Here is an 18,373-nt window from a genome sequence, read left to right on the forward strand (position 1 = left end):
CTTAAATGAGGAGATCCAAACAATATTCGAGGTGCGGTCTTACAACTGCCCTGAATAACTGAAGTATAATATCCCTACTTTTATGTTCAATTCCTATTCCTCTCATAATAAAAGATAGCATTCTATTTCTCTTCTTGATTTTTAAAAAAGTATTTTTATTAAGGTTTTGCAGAGGTTTTCATAATAAAACAGTAGTAACAACAATAACAAAACAAACTAGAGTGACTATTAACATAGTGTAAAAAGAGAACATACAATAACAATTAATTAGACATTACCCCACACGACCCAGTCTTCCCACACCATCCCAATGAAGCACTCACCCCCCCCCCCCCCCCCCCCCCCCCCACGGATTGTTGCTGCTGCTGACATTTTTATTTTCCCCGAGAAAGTCAGCTTTCTCTGAGTTAACGGTTCCTGTTTAAATATGGAAAGGACTGCGCAAAAGTAGGTGTCTTGAGTTTCAGATCTGCCAGAACTCTTTATGGGGAGGAGGGGGCCGGCGCCCTAACCTTTGCATCACTGATCGCCTGCTGGAGAATCCTGCTCGGCTTGCGATTGGGAGCACCACCCAAAGTTGTAAACTGGCTGTCCAATCTGGCGGAATTTCTCAGGCTGGAACAAAATAAAATTTGTCATCCGGGATCAGAAGAGGGTTTCCAGAGGACATGGAAGTTCAACAACTTGTTCCATGATCTGTTCATAAGTGACAATCAGGAGAGTAAGGGGGATGCAGAAGGGGTGAAGGTGAAGGAGAGGGAGTGGAGGCGAGACACAAATGGGCCGTGGGACAATGAGGAAAAGGAAAGAAGTGGGGGGAAGAGGGAAGGAGGAATGGGGGGGGGGGGGGGGGGGCGAAGACACACAGAGGACTGGTCTGAGGGCAAGCTGAAGCCCAAAATTAAACTGTATATAGACATCTGTAAATTCATGCTCTGGCCATACTGGGGATTGTAACTGATGTATGCAGACTAAAGGGGGGGGGGGGGGGGGGGGGGGGGGGCACGGCAACACTGGGAGGAAAGACAATTACCTGGAAATAGATGAGATGATTTCTGTTTGGCAGAATCTTGTTGGCTGTGCTCGGGGTTCACCGACGTGGAAAGCAAAACCATGCCAGATGCCATGGAGGGGAAGCGGGCGACCAGGGTGCAAAGGAGGCTGTCAGCCGCTGCCATTCACTGGGCCTTGACGCAGGTGGCAGAGGTGGTCAGTGCCGTGGCAATACCATCTGGATTGGCCTGCAGCCTGAAAAAAATGGTCAACCTCCTCAGTGTGGCCAGAGTGAGTAGGCAGCACTGTGCCGCTGGCACCAATCTCCATCCCACACACCCATCTCCACCCTGCACCACATCCAGGCACCCATTCTGGCCACCATGGCAAGGTGCCAGGCCACTGAACCCACCAGATACCCACCGGCTGGGCTGCATGCATCTGACTGTCTAACACTGTGCATTTTCGTTTTCCACTGCTCCCAGGAGAACACCGCCCATAACGACCATGAGAGGGAGAAGACTGGAAGGGGAAGGCCAGACCTGCGGCCTCTCACCACAGCACAGCAGAGGGTACTGGACATGATCGGTGGGCCCCAGAAAAGGGCAGTCACCAGGGTGGAGTTTGGCATTGGGCGAGGAAGTGCGACCCCGCTGAGTTACGATACCCCATGGCACATGTGTCACCAGCCCCACCACCACACCACCTTCACACCCGCCACCACCCTCACACTCACACCATCCCAGCCCCACCCCTACTACCCCGCTCTACCACCAAGCACTACCCTTACACCTCCCTTCCAAATACATCCACCTCCCCCTCCCACTCTCCCTCAGCTCACAACGCAATCATGCATCTTGTCTTGTGTCTTGCAGGAGCTGCTGGCGATGGGGTGGGCCCTTCTGGTGTTCCCTGCCCCCGACCTCAATCACAACCACAACCCCAGGTGTCGACCAGCAATGAGTTAACAACAACATGGACAGGAACCAGCAACCTCAATTCCCAGGACACCATGGAGTTCGACTCTGGAGATGACACAGATTTCCTGTCACAGCTGTCTCCAATGCCCTCCACCATCCCAGAGACACTCACCTTGGTTGGGCACTTTGAAGTTGCTCCTGGGGCATTATCTGTGCGCACCACAAATGTGTTCTGGTACAGCAGGTGAGGGAGGAACTCCTGAGGGGGGCGGACAGTTGGAGGGCAGTTTTCGGGCCTCTGGAATGGACAGGCCCATCAATTGTGAAGATACAGGTTCCCCATGGTAGGCTTATGCAGAAAGTAAGGAGGCATGGGATAGTGGGAAATTTGGCCAGTTGGATAACAAACTGGCTAACCGATAGAAGACAGAGAGTTGTGGTGGATGGCAAATATTCAGCCTGGAGCCCAGTTATCAGTGGCGTACCGCAGGGATCAGTTCTGGGTCCTCTGCTGTTTGTGATTTTCATTAACGACTTGGATGAGGGAGTTGAAGGGTGGGTCAGTAAATTTGCAGATGATACGAAGATTGGTGGAGTTGTGGATAGTGAGGAGGGCTGTTGTCGGCTTCAAAGAGACATAGATAGAATGCAGAGCTGGGCTGAGAAGTGGCAGATGGAGTTTAACCCTGACAAGTGTGAGGTTGTCCATTTTGGAAGGACAAATCTGAATGCGGAATACAGGGTTAATGGTAGGGTTCTTGGCAATGTGGAGGAGCAGAGAGATCTTGGGGTCTATGTTCATTGTTCTTTGAAAGTTGCCACTCAAGTGGATAGAGCTGTGAAGAAGGCCTATGGTGTGCTAGCGTTCATTAGCAGAGGGATTGAATTTAAGAGCCGTGAGGTGATGATGCAGCTGTACAAAACCTTGGTCAGGCCACATTTGGAGTACTGTGTGCAGTTCTGGTCACCTCATTTTAGGAAGGATGTGGAAACTTTGGAAAAGGTGCAGAGGAGATTTACCAGGATGTTGCCTGGAATGGAGAGTAGGACATACGAGGAAAGATTGAGGGTGCTGGGCCTTTTCTCATTGGAACGGAGAAGGATGAGGGGCGACTTGATAGAGGTTTATAAGATGATCAGGGGAATAGATAGAGTAGATAGTCAGAGACTTTTTCCCCGGGTGGAACACACCATTACAAGGGGACATAAATTTAAGATAAATGGTGGAAGATATAGAGGGGATGTCAGAGGTAGGTTCTTTACCCAGAGAGTAGTGGGGGCATGGAATGCACTGCCTGTGGTAGTAGTTGAGTCGGAAAATTTATGGACCTTCAAACGGCTATTGGATAGGTACTTGGATTAGGGTAGAATAAGGGAGTGTAGGTTAACTTCTTAAGGGCAGCACGGTAGCATTGTGGATAGCACAATTGCTTCACAGCTCCAGGGTCCCAAGTTCGATTTCGACTTGGGTCACTGTCTGTGTGGAGTCTGCACATCCTCCCCGTGACTGCGTGGGTTTCCTCCGGGTACTCCGGTTTCCTCCCACAGTCCAAAGATGTGCAGGTTGGGTGGATTGGCCATGACAAATTGTCCAAAATTCTATGATTAACCTAGGACAAAAGTTCGGCGCAACATCGTGGGCCGAAGGGCCTGTTCTGTGCTGTATTTCTCTATCTATACAGGCTCAGAACCAGGGACGATATGAGGGGTTATTGACAAGCATCCAGTACCTGCAGGTGCAGTTGGAGGAGTCCAACTGCGTGCAGGAGATGGTGCTAACCATGCATGCCATCCAGGCCAACACAGCACGGGTGGCATCCGCCATGGAGGCCTTGGGGCGAACATTTCAGCCATGAACCAACATGTCCAAGCCCTGGAGCACTCTTTGTCGGCGGTGGCTGAGGCCCAGGACAAGGCTGCCCTCTCACAGGCAGTCATGTGCCAAGGCCACCTGGATATTCCAGCAGTGCTCCTAAGCATGGCCCAGTCACAGTGGGTCATGACTGAGAGCATCCGTGGCATTGCCCAGGCGCTGGCTGACATGGCACAGACACAGAGGAAGGTGGCCCAGTCCATGAAGGAGGTGGTGGAGTAACTGGCTGATGTGGCACAGACCCAGAAAATGGTGGCACAGTCACAGCGTGCTGTGGCGCAGTCCCAGATGGATGTGGTCCACTCCCTGTGCTCCATGGCAGCAAACATGCATACACTGGTTGAGACAGCAGCTGGCCTCCAGGACTGCTGCACCCATTGGCTGGTGAGCCTTAGGGGTTAGCTCTGCTGGCACCCCTATTCCCATAGAGTAGCCTGGGGGCCACTGGGCATCTCAAGGAAGGAGGAGGTGATGAGGCTTGTGCCGGTGACTCCCACAGGGGAGGTCTTGGAACACCACAGCACCTCAGACTCACCCCTCCTGTTCCTGGGGCATCACACGGACAGCGGGCAGAACAGGGAGGCACCACACCACCTGGGACACCTGAGCAGCAGCCGGGCCCCTGAAGTTGGCCACCACAGGGGACCCAGGACGGGAATCACAGCAGGCCTCCTCTACTCCTGATGTACCAACGAGGGATCCACCTCGGTGTAACATTAGGTCCCGTATGTCCAGAAAATTAGACATGAGTTAAGTTGGCATGAGTGCAGGGCACAGTTTAGCAATAGGGGATAGGGCACAAACCTGTATGTATGTTTCCACATTAAACCCGTGTACAATGTTACAATCTGCCTCGATGCTCTGTCAGAAGGGTGTGTGCTGTTCTAGGCACGGTGGGGTCGAGGGGAATGGGTGGATGTTCGGGATGGGCTTGGCCCAGGAATGCAGCTCACCGAACTGGTGTCCCAGCCCCCGTTCCCACCTCTGCCACCCCCAGGGATTAATTGGGACCGTGTGACTGAGTGGCCAGCTCGCAGGAAGGAATCACCCAGGTGAGCAGTAGAAATTGCTACCGTGGGCAGGTGTCCGATGTTGCCAAATGATGTGGAGCACCAGAGCTCTTTGCAGAGTGGGTTGTTACATCCTCAATCCCGTGGACCTACTCACTGTTACTGCCAACCAAGGGCTGCACCCTGTAATGCAGCAGGTAGGTATAACGCAGGAGGGTTGTGGGCGGGAGGTGGGGGGGGGGGGGGGGGGGTACGGTTGGGGGTTGGTGGGGTGTTGGGGTGAGATGCCATATCTGTGCCCCTGACCAGTCCCTCCCGCTCGTTGGTAAAACTGGAGTCGATCAGGGAGTCCTGTTTGCACTGGCCCTGGTGCACATGTGCGGCCTCCCATGCCTGCCCAGGCCCCACGTCCTGCCTATCCTCAGCCGCCCCCGTATCCTCCTCGCTGGACAAGAACTGACGTTCATTTTCCTCCTCCAGCATGTCACCCCTCTGCTGCACGATATGGAGGACGCAGCTGGCCACCATGATGTGGGCGAACCTTCCAGCGCTATACTGGAGGACCCCTCCAGAGCAGTCCATCACCTGAACTGCATCTCCAGGATGCCGAAGCATCACACGATCATGCCCCTTGTCATTGCATAGGCGGCGTTGAAGCGAGTCTCCACATCGGTCTGTGGCCTCCAGGGACGTGTCATCAGCCACAACTGCAGCAGATAACTCCTGCATCCAGGAGCCAATCCCCAAGACCAAAGGGGGGGGGGGGGGGGGCATCTCAAAGAGACCAGGGACCATTGAGTGTGCCAAAATGAAGGCATCCTGCACACTGCTCTCGGATATCGGGTGCAGACGCGCATGATGCGCATCTCATGATCACACACCAACAACAAGTTCATCGAGTGGAACCCATTTTGGTTTGTGAAGATCGGCCTGTCATCTTCAGGTCCTTATAGGGGGAGACAAACCACACCGATCACCCCCTGGACCTGGGGCATGACAGCAATGGGTGGCGAACCCTGCAGCCCGGCCATCCTGGTGGGTTCTGTCCACATTGGAATGGATGTATTGAACCGACTGCGCATACAGGGCCTCCATGATGGTGAGGATGCACCTGTGCACCACGCTCTGAGATCACAGACAGGGCCCCACTTGGCACCTGGAAGGACCCCATGGCATAAACGGCCATCACCATGATGACCACTGGGAGCAGGTGTCCTTTCCCCATTCTCCTGTGGTGCCAGGTGTATCATGATCCAGCAGATATGTTGCATTGCGCCCCTGCTCAACCGCTTCAACAGCATGCCCGGACCGGCAGGTCCTCAAATGACAAGTGCTGCCAATACACAAGAGGCCTCGTGCAGCACCTCATTTGCATCTCCTCGGCCTGTTGGATGGCCGGCTCTCCATCCTCACTGGCTGCCTCCTGTTCCTCGAGCAGCTCCAGCTCATACAGCCTTAGTGGATTCCCCTGGGCTCTGGCATCTAGGAGGAATGCCACCATTGCAGGCGGTATTCCAATATCCATTGTCTACAGAGGTTGAAAGGCCAACATGTTGGATTGGTTCGTAACCCCCCTGCCAAATCAGGTCCACCGGGCTACATGGTGTCCCGGTTGGCACTGTGGACCCTGCCCCACATGTACCCCCATCCCTGTACCCCTGGCCCCGTTGGTACCCAACACCATGGGGGCCTCTGGCCCTGGTGCCTGTCCCTCTTGCTCGGGGTACTGTCAGCTGGTTCTGCCCTTGCTTGTGGCATGCTCCATGGACCCCGTCCGGCACCCCCTTTCGGGGCTGATGTGGCATTGCACTTGGGTGGGCCACATGATGCCTTATCGGCGAAGGTAGCCAGTTGATGGGGTGAGGGTATAGCAGACCTCGTGGTGCAGGGTTCATGGGGTGGAGGCTGGGGACTGGTGGCACTGTGCAGGGTCCACTTTGGGCGGCCAGTAGGATGTGCGGCAAGATGGCTGCCTTGCAGGCTGTGGCAATGGTGGTCCGTGCCTGGACACCCCAGTCCCATGGGAAGTCACCCTGGCCCCACGGCCCATCCAGCCACCCCCCCCAGGCCCTGGCTGGAGCCCCCCACTCCAGCCAACCTGGCCATTGCCAGGACTGGCAGCCCACGGTCGCGTCTCTCTATGCCCTACCTCCTCTCTCCCTAATCAACCAGTGCCTGTTGCCCAATTTTCATAGCAAAAATACCTCGCCATGGGGAATCCCACCAGTAGAGGGGGGAGCATCGCTGAGGTCATGGAGAACACTGGGTCAGGCCCACTAATGATATGCAAATGGTGTTTACTGTACGTGTAGAGTAAAATGCATTGATGCCGGTGCCCAGGAATCAGAAAATTGCGATTTGGAGTGAACCCGGCATCTGTCATTATTTTGGCGTCAAAGCCGATTCTCCACCCAATTCCCAATTTCGACGCCAGCCGATGGAGAATACCGGCCAAGATGTGAAAACCCAATGAAAACATTTTGAAAAAAAATTGGGTAAAATATCCAGGATGGCGATGAGGAGAGATTATCTTACGTAATGAATTATGCTGATCTGGAACACAATGTCTGAATTACTGGTGGAAGCAGATGCAATCATCACTTTCCAAAGTGATTTGGACTGATCTCTCTGTACATGGGAACAGTTCACAGATACGCAAGAGTGCAGGCTGCCATGGCAACACACACCCCATTTTTTGGTTCAAGGGCTTGAGTGGAACTTTCCGCTTTATAAGTGTCATCAATCATTGCACATTATGCTGGACCTACAAACGTCTCTCTGACACTCCCAGTGAAGAGGAGCATATGTGGATGGATGGATGATTTCGGGAAGCTCTTTACTGCTTGACATAATTTTCCCTCTCGAAAACCAGTTTATAAACTTTATTTCTGTGGATCTTATGTCAATCACTTATTCAATTGTCCATTAGCAAGGAACAGATATTCAAATTGATCCCTCTTATTTCCATCAGAGGTCCATGAAATCATTTTGTGGCTTATCACTTGCTTGGAAATACCGTTTAACCTTTACTCAGACATGAGATTGCTGCACCTTATCAAGTTTGTTTTGTTTCAGGATCTGTGCTAGATACATGTCCTTTGCGGAGATAACAGACCCACATTGTGCAGTGTTTGTCAACCCAGAAAGCTTTCTTCATCCGAGAGAGAGAATGATTGCTATAATATTCAATACATCTGTGAAGATTTTATAAGCTGATTAGACAATAATTTATTACAGATGTCCCCATCTTGAGAAGGGGACATCTGACTTCTCACAACTGATTTTCTCACTAACCTCACTATTTCTAACAACGAACTTGTTTTCCTAATTTCTTGATGACAGACCGTAGATAACATGCTGAAGCAGCTGGTATAGCACAGTGGGTGTGCTATACCAGCTACTCAACCTCTCCTCATAATCCAACTCCTTCAGCTCTGGGATTAACCTACTGAATCTCCTCTGCACACCCTCCAGTGCCAGTATGTCCTTTCTCAAGTAAGGAGACCAAAACTGAACACAATACTCCAGGTGTGGCCTCACTAACACCTTATACAATTGCAACATAACCTTCCTAGTCTTAAACTCCATCCCTCGAGCAATGAAGGACAAAATTCCATTTGCCTTCTTAATCATCTGTTGTACCTGTAAACCAACTTTCTGTGACTCATGCACTAGCACACCCATTACAAGGGGATATAAGTTTAAGGTGAATGGTGGAAGATATAGGGGGATGTCAGAGGTAGGTTCTTTACCCAGAGAGTAGCGGGGGCAAAGAATGCACTGCCTGTGGAAGTAGTTGAGTCGGAAACATTAGGCACCTTCAAGCGGCTATTGGATAGGTACACGGAGATTGCAGAGCCTTTGACCTTGATCTTTATGTCGTCTTTGTCGACAGAAATAGTGCCGGAAGACTGGAGGATAGCAGATGTTGTCCCCTTGTTCAAGAAGGGGAGTAGAGACAACCCTGGTAATTATAGACCTGTGAGCCTTACTTCGGTTGTGGGTAAAATGTTGGAAAAGGTTATAAGAGATAGGGTGTATAATCATCTTGAAAAGAACAAATTGATTAGCGATAGTCAACACGGTTTTGTGAAGGGTAGGTCATGCCTCACAAACCTTATTGAGTTTTTTGAGAAGGTGACCAAACAGGTGGGTGAGGGTAAAGCGGTTGATGTGGTGTATATGGATTTCAGTAAGGCATTTGATAAGGTTCCCCACGGTAGGCTATTGCATAAAATATGGAAGTATGGGATTGAAGGTGATTTAGTGGTTTGCATCAATAATTGGCTAGCTGAAAGAAAACAGAGGGTGGTTGTTGATGGCAAATGTTCATCCTGGAGTTCAGTTACTAGTGGTGTACCGCAAGGATCTGTTTTGGGGCCACAGCTGTTTGTCATTTTTCTAAATTACCTGGAAGAGGGTGTAGAAGGATGGGTTAGTAAATTTGCAGCTGACACGAAGGTCGGTGGAGTTGTGGATAGTGCTGAAGGATGTTATAGGTTACAGAGGGACATAGATAATCTGCAGAGCTGGGCTGAGAGGTGGCAGATGGAGTTTAATGTGGAAAAATGTGAGGTGGTTCACTTTTGGAAGGAGTAACAGGAATGCAGAGTACTGGGCTAATGGCAAGATTCTTGGTAGTGTAGATGAACAGAGGGATCTCGGTACAAAGCATCCTTGAGCACGGGTGATGTCCCGGAGGATTGGAGAATTGCTAATGTTGTCCCTTTGTTGAAGAAGGGTCGCAGGGATAATCCAGGGAATTATAGACCTGTGAGCTTGATGTCAGTGATAGGCAAACTGTTGGAGAAGATACTGTGGGATAGGATCTATTCACATTTGGAAGAAAATCGACTTATCAGTGATAGGCAGCATGGTTTTGTGCAGGGAAGATCATGTCTTACAAACCTAATAGAATTCTTTGAGGAAGTGACAAAGTTAATTGATGAGGGATGTGCTGTTGATATCATATACATGGACTTCAGTAAGGTGTTTGATAAAGTTTCCCATGGCAGGGTGATGGAAAAAGTGAAGTCGTATGGGGTTCAGGGTGTACTAGCTAGATGGATAAAGAACTGGCTGGGCAACAGGAGACAGAGAGTAGTGGTGGAAGGGAGTGTCTCAAAATGGATAAAGGTGACTCGGACCACTGTTGTTTGTGATATACATAAATGATCTGGATAAAGGTATAGGTGGTCTGATTAGCAAGTTTTCAGATGGTACTAAGATTGGTGGAGTTGCAGATAGCGAGGAGGACTGTCAGAGAATACAGCAAAATATAGATAGATTGGAGAGTTGGGCAGAGAAATGGCAGATGGAGTTCAATCCAGGCAAATGCGAGGTGATGCATTTTGGAAGATCTAATTAAAGAGTGGACTATATGGTCAATGGAAGAGTCCTGGGGAAAATTGATGTACAGAGAGATCTGGGAGTTCAGGTCCATTGTACCCTGAAGGTGGCAACGCAGGTCGAAAGAGTGGTCAAGAAAGCATACGGCATGCTTGCCTTAATCAGACGGGTTATTTAGTACAAGAGTCAGCAGGTCATGTTACAGTTGTATAGGACTTTGGTTAGGCCACATTTGGAATACTGCGTGCAGTTCTGGTCATCACATTAGCAGAAGGATGTGGATGCTTTAGAGAGGGTGCAGAGGAGGTTCACCAGGATGTTGCCAGGATTCAAACTCTTGCTAAAAGTAGTGGCCAAATTTCTGATGGGATTTATGCTTGCTAACTTGCCCATTTTCTTAAGACAAACAGAATCATACAGAAATAACGTGGTCAGCAATAATATAGCCAGGTCAATATGCAGTTCTTATCAGTAGCCCCAACATCCTGTGTTCATACAATCAATGGTACAAAGAGGATCAGCTTCAACAGCCTGCACCCAGACAAACACGGCAGCACGGTAGCACAGTGGTTTGCCCAGTTCCTTCACATCTCCAAGGTCCCAGGTTCGATTCCCTGCTTGGGTCACTGTCTTTGCGGATTCTGCATGTTCTCCCTGTGTCCAGGTGCTCTGTGTTTCCTCCCACAGTTCAAAGATGTGCAGATTAGGTGGATTGGCCACGATAATTTGCCCTTAGTGTCCAATACAAAAGGTTAGGTGGAGTTATGGGGATAGGGGTGGAGGTGTGGTCTTAAGTGGGGTGCTCTTTCCAACGGCCGATGCAGACTCGATGGGCTGAATGGCCCCCTTCTTCACTCTACATTCTATGAAAGAATGGTTCAGACAGGATCCACTGAGAAAAAGGAAGATAGGAGTAGGAGAGAACACGATGTAGCGGATAAAAGAATAATGGAAAACAACAGATGGCCAGAGAACAGAATGCGGTTAAATCTTGAACTGATCATGCAGTCACCATACTGCCTAAAGTAAAATTCATTGGTCAAGGTAAAGGACAGCTACAAGGATTGGATCGAGTCCAATTGGAGTGGGTTACTGATTTTTGGAAAATTTATAACTGTTGCACCTGCAGAATGTAAAGTAGAGTGGTTTTGGCATTTATCCAAGTCACACGCACTTATACGTTGACCAAGCTTGGAAAATAAAGCCGTCTCACCCAAAGTTGATGTGTTTGCATGTCTTTGTGTTTAGGTGAGCTGTAACTAAGAGGCAGGACCCCCACGTAAAAGTCAGAACAATACTCAGTTCCTGAAAACGCTCTTACAAATTACATATATATTTTAAAGTAACTTGCTTAATTACATTGCCTTTCTATATCGCAGAATTATCCCAAATTCAAACAACAGTGTTGTTGGCTTTCAGATTTTCGTTAATGTCCAGTCCATCTCTTCTTCAAAAGATATTTTGCCCTTGTGTCCATGGACACCAGCTAAACTGCATGTTTTTCCCTTAAGATTCTTGTAAACATCAGTTTTTTTACATCAGCATTGTTTTCGTTACCTGTCAAATAGATTCCACTTTTAATTTCGTCCCGTGTTGTTCATCTATCGCCCATCCTGTTCTTGGCTCTTCATTCACTCCACTGTATCCTATCGACAAACAGGGTCACAATGGCCTCCTCTAATCCCTCTTCTCCTGCCCACTCACATCCTCAACAGCAATATGCACATCACATACATATTCCTTTCCTCAATGTTCATGTATTCCACTTGGTTGTGCCTCTCGCTCTTAAGTAACCCTGATATATCTGTCCACTCGAAGGTGATGATCCTTTGAGATATCTCTGCTCATCTAATTCGATATACATGAAGGGTGGAAGGTCCTCTTATAGTGCTTTCCATTTGGTGATGATGCTGTTGAACAGTCTGCCTCCAGCATTCCTAATGAGAACAGCCAAATTCAATTTCTTCAAAAAGCCCCAAAATGCTTTTTTAATTGATTCATTTATGGGTTGTGGGTATCGCTGGTTGGGCCAGCATTTAATGCCCATTCCTATTTGCCCTTCAAAAGGTGTTGCTGAGCTGCCTTCTTGAACTGCTCCAGTCCTTGAGATGTAGGTACACTCACAGTGCTGTTATGGAGGGAGTTCCATGATTTTGCCACACCAACAGTGAAGGAACGGTGATATGTTTCCAGATCAGGGTGGTGAGTGACTCAGAGTGGAACCTCCAGGTGATGGTGTTCCCAGTCATCTGCTGCTCCATGATGCCACAGTTTGCCATTCTAGTCAGCTCCATTGGGATTTTCACAGAGCATTTTGTCTAAAGGGGGATGGGGAGTATGGTACCTCACACATGGTAAGTCCCTGGTTCGAAACACGGCAGAAGAATTATCATTATTTAGGTATCACATTCCTACCTCGTGTCTGCATGGCTTTCCTTCGGAAGCTTCGGTTTCCTTCTGCAGTCCACAGACATGCAGGGTAGGTGGATTGGCCATGCTAAATTACCCTTAGTATTCAAACGGGTTTGGTGGGGTTGCTGGGCTACGGGCATGAGGCGGAGGTGGGCTTCAGTGGGGTGCTCTTTCCAAGGGCCAATACAGACTCGATGGGATGAATGGCCTCCTTCTGCACTGCAAATTCTATATCTATGTCCATGAATATATTGTCTTTGGAAAGTGAGGGCTGGACTGATTCAGGCTTTTAAGATAATTAAAGAGTTTGTCGGAATAGGCAAGCGGAAGATGTTCTCAGGCGTTGATGGAGGAGAATAAATGTAATTTAGTCACCTGTAAACCTAATGCACAATTCAGGACCAACCAGAGATAAACAGAAAGTTCTTCAAATACTCAGCTGATCTGGCAATGTCTGTGGGATGAGTTAACACTTCAGTGTATGCACTGATGCAGTGCAGTTCTGATGAATGATCAGAAATTCCTGGGATGAAGAACTTGTCGTATGAGGAATGGTTGAGGACTCTGGGTCTGTACTCGTTGGAGTTTAGAAGGATGAGGGGGATCTTATTGAAACTTACAAGATACTGCGAGGCCTGGATAGAGTAGACGTGGAGAGAATGTTTCCACTTGTAGGAAAAACTAGAACCAGAGGACACCATCTCAGAATAAAGGAATGATCCTTTAAAACAGAGGTGAGGAAGAATTTCTTCAGCCTGCGTGTGAATCTGTGGAGCTCTTTGCCGCAGAAGGTTGTGGAGGTGAAATCGCTGAGTGTCTTTAAGACAGAACATAGAACATTACAGCGCAGTACAGGCTCTTCGGCCCATGATGTTGCGCCGTCCTGTGAAACCCCTCGAAAGTCCCTCTACACTATTCCCTGATCGTCCATATGCCTATCCAATGACCATTTGAATGCGTTTAGTGTTGGCGAGTCCACTACTGTTGCAGGCAGGCCATCCACGCCCTTACTACTCTCTGAGTAAAGAACCTACCTCTGACATCTGTCCTATATCTATCTCCCCTCAATTTAAAGCTTTGTCCCCTCGTGCTGGACATCATCATCCGAGGAAAAAGGCTCTCACTGTCCACCCTATCTAATCCTCTGATCATCTTGTATGCCTCAATTAAGTCACCTCTTAACCTTCTTCTCTCTAACGAAAACAGCCTCAAGTCCTTCAGCCTTTCCTCATATAATCTTCCCTCCATACCAGGCAACATTCTTGTAAATCTCCTCTGTACCCTTTCCAATGCTTCCACATCCTTCCTATAATGTGGCGACCAGAACTGCACACAATACTCCAAATGCGGCCGCACCAGAGTTTTGTACAACTGCAACATGACCTCATGGCTCCGAAACTCAATTCCTCTACCAATAAAAGCTAACACACCGTACACCTTCTTAACAACCCTCTCAAACTGGGTGGCAAGTTTCAGGGATCTATGGACATGGACACCGAGATCTCTCTGCTCGTCCACACTACCAAGAATCTTACCATTAGCCCAGTACTCTGCCTTTCTGTTATTCCTTCCAAAATGAATCACCTCATACTTTTCTGCATTAAACTCCATTTGCCACCTGTCAGCCCAGCTCTGCAGCTTATCTATGTCCCTCTGTAACTTGTAACATCCTTCTGCACTGTCTACAACTCCACCAACTTTAGTGTCATCCGCAAATTTACTCACCCATCCTTCTACGCCTCCTCCAGGTCATAAAAATGACAAACAGCAACGGCCCCAAAACAGATCCTTGTGGCACACCACCAGTAACTGGACCCCAGTCAGAGCATTTCCCATCAACCACCACTCTTTGTCTTCTATCAGCTAGCCAATTTGATCCAATCTGCTAAATCACCCTGAATCCCATGCCTCTTTATTTTCTACAATAGCCTACCGTGGGGAACCTTATCAAACGCTTTACTGAAATCCATATACACCACATCAACTGCTTTACCCTCATCCACCTGTTTGGTCACCTTCTTGAAGAAATCAATGAGGTTTGTGAGGCACGACCTACCCTTCACAAAACCATGTTCACTATCCCTAATCAAATTATTCCTTTCCAGATGATTATACATCCTATCTCTTATAAACCTTTCCAAGACTTTTCCCACAACAGAAGTAAGGCTCACTGGCCTATAGTTACCGGGTGTTATCTCTACTCCCGTTCTTGTACAAGGGGACAACATTTGCTATCCTCCAGTCCTCTGGCACTATTCCTGTAGACAAAGGTGACTTAAAGGTCAAAGCCAAAGGCTCAGCAATCTCCTCCCTAGCTTCCCAGAGAATCCTAGGATAAATCCCATCTGGCCCAGGGGACTTATCTATTTTCACACTTTCCAGAATCGCTAACACCTCCTCCTTATGAACCTCAAGCCCTTCTGGTCTAGTAGCCTGTATCTCAGTATTCCCGACAACTTTGTCTTTTTCCTGTGTGAATACTGACGAAAAATACTCATTTAGCACCTCTCCTGTCTCCTCGGACTCTACGCACAACTTCCCACTACTGTCCTTGACTGGCCCTACTCTTACCTTAGTCATTCTTTTATTCCTGACATACCTATAGAAAGCTTGAGGGTTATCATTGATCCTACCTGCCAAAGACTTCTCATGTCCTCACTTGGCTCTTCTTAGCTCTCTCTTTAGAGCCTTCCTAGCTAACTTGTAACTCTCAAGCGACCCAACTGAACCATCATGTCTCACCTTCACATAAGCCTCTTTCCTCCTCTTGACAAGTGATTCAACTGCTTTAGTAACCCATGGTTCCCTCACTCGACCACTTCCTCCCTGCCTAACAGGTGCATACTTATCGAGGACACGCAGTAGCTGTTCCTTGAACATGCTCCACATTTCCATTGTGTCCATCCCCTGCAGTTTTCCTCTCCAGGCGATGCATCCTAAGTCTTGCCTCATTGCATCATAATTGCCTTTTCCCCAGCAATAACTCTTGCCCTGCGGTTTATACCTATCCCTTTCCCTCGCTAAAGTAAACGTAATCGAATTGTGGTCACTATCACCAAAATGCTCACCCACCTCCAAATCTAACACCTGTCCTGGTTCATTACCCAGTACCAAATCCAATATGGCCTCGCCTCTTGTTGGCCTATCTACATACTGCATCAGGAAACCCTCCTGCACACATTGGACAAAAACGGATCCATCTAAAGTGCTCGAACTATAGTGTTTCCAGTCAATATTTGGAAAGTTAAAGTCCCCCATAACAACTACCCTGTTAATTTCGCTCCTATCCAGAATCATCTTTGCAATCCTTTCCTCTACATCTCTGGAACTTTTCAGAGGCCTATAGAAAAGCCCTAACAGGGTGACCTCTCCTTTCCTGTTTCTTAACTCAGCCCATACTACCTCAGTATTCGAGTCCTCATCAAATGTCCTCTCAGCCACCGTAATACTGTCCTTGACTAACAATGCCACCCCTCCCCCTCTCTTACCACCGTCCCTGAACTTATTAAAATATCTAAACCCGGCACCTGCAACAACCATTCCTCGCCCTGCTCTATCCATGTCTCCGAAATGGCCACAACATCGAAGTCCCAGGTACTAACCCATGCCGCAAGCTCACCCACCTTATTCCGGATGCTCCTGGCATTGAAGTAGACACACTTTAGACCACCTTCCTTCCTGCCGGTACACTCCTGCAACTTTGATACCTTACTCATGACCTCACTACTCTCAGCTTCTTGTGTACTGGAGCTACAATTCAGGTTCCCAAGCCCCTGCTGAACTAGTTTAAACCCTCCCGAAGAGCATTAGCAAACCTCCCCCCGAGGATATTAGTACCCCTCTGGTCCAGGTGTAGACCATCCTGTTTGTAGAAGTCCCACCTACCCCAGAATGAGCCCCAATTGTCCAGGAATCTGAAGCCCTCCCTCCTGCACCATCCCTGCAGCCACGTGTTCAACTGCTCTCTCTCCCAATTCCTCGACTCGCTAGCACGTGGCACGGGTAACAACCCAGAGATAATAACTCTGTTTGTTCTAGCTCTAAGTTTCCACCCTAGCTCCCTGAATTCCTGCCTTACATCCCTATCCCTTTTCCTACCTATGTCGTCAGTACCTATGTGGACCACGACTTGGGGCTTCTCCCCCTCCCCCTTAAGGATCCCGAAAACACGATCTGAGACATCGCGGACGCTGGCACCTGGGAGGCAACATACCAACCGCGACTCTCTCTCGTTCCCACAGAATCTCCTATCTATCCCCCTAACTATGGAGTCTCCAATGACTAATGTCCTACTCCTTTCCCCCCTTCCCTTCTGAGCAACAGGGACAGACTCTGTGCCAGAGACCTGTACCCCATGGCTGACCCCTGGTAAGTCCCCCCCCCCCAACAGTATCCAAAGCGGTATACCTGTTACTAAGGGGAACGACCACAGGGGATCCCTGTACTGACTGCTTAGCCCCAGCCCCTCTCACTGTCACCCATCTATCTTTATTCATTGGCGTAACTACCTCCCTGAAGCTTCTATCTATGACCCCCTCTGCCTCCCGAATGATCCGAAGTTCATCCAACTCCAGCTCCAGTTCCCTAACACAGTTTTTGAGGCGCTGGAGTTGGGTGCACTTCCCACAGATGAAATCAGCAGGGACACTGACGGCGTCCCTCACCTCAAACATTCTGCAGGAGGAGCATTGTTCTGCCTTCCCTGACATCACCTCTAGATGAAAAAAAAAACAAGAAAAAGAAAGGAAGAGCTGACCTGATATTCCCTCAAACCCTGCTCCCGCTGAAAGGTAAGCAAATTTAAAGGCACTCACTCACCTTCATGACAGGCTCCCGCTTCCCAACGACCGTGGTTTTTTTTGGTTAGAGAAGGAGGTAGGGGGAGAAACACTGACGATGTGTTTCGGGTTTAACTGTCACTTGACAACAGCCCCTCCACAAACCACCTTCAAATTTGGCTGACCGCACTGCACGTATGCAAATTTCCCCAGAACAGCCGATCAGTAGCTGTGCTCTGCTGCCCTCTGCTGGATGCTTGCCTTCACTCAAACTCCTCGGGTCTCCTTCAAATTAGGCTGACCGCACTGCATGTATGCAAATTTCCCCGGAACAGCCGATCAGTAGCTCTGCTCTGCTGCCCCCTGCTGGATCTGGAGATAGATAGGATCTTGATTAATAAGGGGATCAGGGGTTATCAGGAGAAGGGGGATGAGAAAATATCAGCCATGATTGAATAGTGGAGCAGACTTGATGGGCCGAGTGGCCTAATTCTGCTGCTCTGTCTTATTGTTTAAATTTGCAGTATTTTCTGGTGTGATTTTCACATGCCCTAGATCTGCAGTAATTTCCTTTGGTTTACGCGGAGTGTTGTGAATATGGAACCCATCATGACAGGTTTGAGATCCACGTCTGAGCTGGTAAACCAGTGGTAAAATTCCATCTTGAAATGAGTATTTACCAGCTGGAAGTGGAAAGGGATTCACTCAGGCATTCCATTTACGGATACTGCAGCGCAGTCACACCAGAGAGAGACCATTCGATACTTCACCTGTGCAAAGGGATTTATTCAGTCACCCTTCCCCCCTCCCCGCCCATACCGTTTACATCCCAGCTTTAAAAATTCAAAGCATTTGATCCACATTCATATTGACAAGGCTCACTTTAAACGTTCCGTGCGTGGTTAAAACACTTGTTCATTACAACGGCTGAGAATTAATTAAGTTTACATTTAATTGTCTGTGTGGAGTTGGCACATGAAATGAAATGAAAATCGCTTATTGTCACGAGTAGGCTTCAATGAAGTTACTGTGAAAAGC

At 48.7% G+C, this 18,373-nt stretch overlaps 1 long non-coding RNA gene across 1 annotated transcript; it reads right to left on the reverse strand.

The window, feature by feature from the left end:
* Nucleotides 1-351: 351 nt before the first annotated feature.
* LOC119951447 lies at nucleotides 352-17,563 on the reverse strand. Its single transcript, XR_005457628.1, has 3 exons — nucleotides 17,376-17,563; nucleotides 1,034-1,248; nucleotides 352-615 (listed from the first exon to the last, which is right to left on the reverse strand). It is a non-coding gene; the product is annotated as an uncharacterized LOC119951447 (long non-coding RNA).
* Between the last annotated feature and the right edge of the window lie 810 nt (nucleotides 17,564-18,373).

This window comes from Scyliorhinus canicula, chromosome 17 (assembly GCF_902713615.1).
Source record: "Scyliorhinus canicula chromosome 17, sScyCan1.1, whole genome shotgun sequence".
Lineage (NCBI taxonomy): Eukaryota > Metazoa > Chordata > Chondrichthyes > Carcharhiniformes > Scyliorhinidae > Scyliorhinus > Scyliorhinus canicula.